This window comes from Bos grunniens, chromosome 13 (assembly GCF_055505025.1).
Source record: "Bos grunniens cultivar Pamir isolate PY7600 chromosome 13, Bosgru_T2T1.0, whole genome shotgun sequence".
In the NCBI taxonomy this organism is placed as follows: Eukaryota; Metazoa; Chordata; class Mammalia; order Artiodactyla; family Bovidae; genus Bos; species Bos grunniens.
The window spans coordinates 61002037-61005317 of NC_141177.1; the positions used below are offsets into that span (position 1 = coordinate 61002037).

General features: G+C 41.7%; 1 pseudogene across 1 annotated transcript; it reads right to left on the minus strand.

Annotated features, from left to right (window-relative positions):
* Positions 1–313: 313 nt before the first annotated feature.
* Positions 314–869, minus strand: LOC147361089 (small ribosomal subunit protein uS15 pseudogene; annotated as a pseudogene). Its single transcript, XR_015139747.1, has one exon. The product of XR_015139747.1 is annotated as a small ribosomal subunit protein uS15 pseudogene (transcript).
* Positions 870–3281: the final 2412 nt, after the last annotated feature.

Consider the following 3281-nt stretch of genomic DNA (forward strand, 5'->3'; position numbering starts at 1 on the left):
GTCATTCATAGAGATAGAAAGTAGAACCATGGTTACCAGGGGCTGGTAGGAGAGGGAAATGGGGACTTATTTAATGGGGACAGAGTTTCAGTATGAGATGATGAGGAAGTTCTGGAGGTGAGTGGTGATGATGGTTGAACAACACTGTGAATGTACCTAATGTCACTGAACTGTGTAATTAAAAATGGTTTAAATAGTAAATTTTATATTAAGTATTTTTGTTGTTGTTCAGTTGCTAAGTCATGTCCAACTTTTTGCGACGCCGTGGACTGCAACACACCAGGCTTCCTTGTACATCACCAACTCCCAGAGCTTGCTCAAATTCTTTTTTTTTTTTTTTTTTTCTGTTAAACAATGATTTTATTGCTTTAGTACAATACACAAATTTATGCAACCAGGGCAGAGGCTGTGGATGACTCGTATTTCCAATTAGGGGGTAGGACTCGTTTGGTCTTGTAGTATCGAGCCAACCGGTGAATATGGCTCTCAATCAGAATCAGACGGAATTTCGCATCTTTATCCTTTCTGTTCCTCTCAAGATGCTTCCTAACAGCAACAGGTTTCTTAATTAAATGATAGAGATCCTCAGGGAGATCAGGAGCAAGTCCTTTGGACTTAAGAATTCTCAAGATTTTGTTGCCTGTCACAAAATGTACTTGTGCAACACCATGAGAGTCTCTCAGGATCACACCGATCTGTGAGGGAGTCAGGCCTTTCTTGGCCAGTTTGTAGATCTGCTCCTTCACGTCGTCAGAAGTGAGCTTCAGCCAGGTGGGGATGCTGCGGCGGTAGGGCAGAGCCGACTGGGACAGGCCCTTCCCGGGAGTGTGCATGCGACCCATGATGGCGGCGGTGTGGTAGCAAAAGGCTCAAATTCTCGTCTATTAAGTCGGTGATGCCGTTCAACCATCTCATTCTCTATCGCCCCCTTCTCTTCCTGCTGTCAATGTTTCCCAGCATCAGGGTCTTTTCCAGTGAGTTGGCTCTTCACATCAGATGCCAAAGTATTGGAGTTTCAGCTTCAGCATTAGTCCTTCCAGTGAATATTCAGGACTACTTTCTCTTAGGATTGACTGGTTTGATCTTGCAGTCCAAGGGACTCTCAAGAGTTTTCTCCAGCACCACATTATAAAGCATCAGTTCTTTGGTGCTCAGCCTTCTTTATGGTCCAACTCTCACATCTGTACGTGATTACTGAAAAAAGCATAGCTTTGAAAAAAATTTTGAAAAACAATGGGAATCACAAAGTAAAGAGGAGTCTCTTTTCTATTGACTATGGTTGTACCTTCCAGAGCTGCATGTGAATTGCTACAATTATCTGGCAACCAGGAGCAGTGCTAGCCTGTAGACAAGCCAACATGCTGAGGATGGTGAGGCAGAAAATTGGAAAAAGCCCATGTCTTTGGTGGTGTCAGTGAGTCTCCAAACCAATCCTGGAACTAGCCTACTTCCATACTTCCTGTTGTCTAAATTTTCTTTATGCTAAAAAAAAAAACAAAACAACTTCACATATCTCTACCTGACTTTTAAATAATTCACTTATATTCAACAAGGCTAAAAAATTGTCATACATAAAATGGACTTTTTTCTTTTACTTTACAGCTCTGTGATTTAAACACAGCTATAGGGATTTCCTTGATGGTCCAGTGGCTAAGACTCTGTGCTCCCTGAGGAGGAGCACAGAGGGGATCCTCTGTAGGGGGTTCCTGGTTGAAGAACTAAGATACCACATAGCACTAAATATATAAATTATTGACTTAACTAAACTTATGATATAATTATTTTGGGAGATTGGCAAGTGGAAAGGGGATAGGTGGTGGTGTGGATGCTTATCTACTATAACAGAAAGTCCATAGAAAATATTTACTATTGAGAAATCACCACGCAGCAGTATACATACATAATTTAGTAATAAGAAAATAAATATAAGTTTAAAGAGTTTAAAGTTGTGACTTCCAAGGTTTATGCCAGTGAAGTTATAGGAAGGGATGGAATGGAAGATTGCTAGTTTTCATTATAATTCTTTTAGGTAAAAATTAAAAATAAATTACATCTTCATAAAAGCACCCTTTTCTCTCAAATTATTTTCTTTGAGTTCCATAAGAGTACTTGGTAAGTGGGAATAGACTTTTTGTATTTCTGCTGGAACATCCTTACACTGAGGGTGGGGGAGTGCCCATCCTCAATGGGGCAGGATGGAGAAAGGAGCACAGGACGACGTTTGCACCTGTTCTACCCCAGGGGGTCAGGGTGGTTGTGACTATTTAAGGTGATAATTCATGTAAAGTGGTTGGCATGGTTCCTGGCATGTTGTAAAGATCCAATACCTATTGGTAGCTAATAATGTTAATACGATATATCAGCCAGAAGTGCCTACCTACCAAGAGGCTAGATTATGCTTGGTCTTGCAGGTTGACAAACAGGCTACTTCTTTTTTCACCAGGGATTTGGACATCTTGAATGAATGTCTACAATGATTTTTTGCTTGGGGGTGGGGATGTGTGTGCGCTATGCCTCATGGCTTGCAGGATCTTAGTTTCCCAACCAGAGTCAAACCCATGCCCTCTGCAATGGAAGTGTGGAGTGCTAATCACTGGACCGCTAGGGAAGTCCCTCCAGTGATCTTTAACCACACTCATTAGCCACTTCCCACTCCTGGGATGGGGAGCTGTGACAGATTCTAACTGGAGACTCACCAGAATGTGGCAATTAGCTTTCTTAATCAGTCCCCTGATCATTCATTCCCTCAGGTGTGCATGGCTGAGAAACCCAAGGCCACAGGATTCTAGACCTTCATGAGATTAGAAATTCTTGAGACCTCAAACCTGGCCATGAGAAGGGGCCTGTCCGGTTTCCAAGGCAGCAATATGTTCAGGGTTCCCTGTTGCTTTTTTCTTTCTGGTCCTCCCTCCTCTGGCCCTTGAGAACATTCCATACGTCACTTTGCCTGTGACTTGGTTTACAACCACCTTAGGTAGAGGTATTTGAACAAATGAATCCTTTCTCCAGTCCTGGCTTGAAAAACAGCAGTCAGTTCTTTTAGCCACTTGATATGTTGAAATGCTGTAGATACTTTGCACATACAAACTAACTATAGATTGTTATAAAATGCCTCTTTTCTTCTATTTGTCCAAGTAAGTTGTGTATCCCTCAGCCAGTACAACAGAACATTTTTAGAGGAAATAAGGATAAATTTAAGAACCAAGATATGCTGAGAGCGATATGCATTCGCAGATCGTGGTCTGATTTTATAAAACTTCACAGTTCAGTTCAGTCACTCA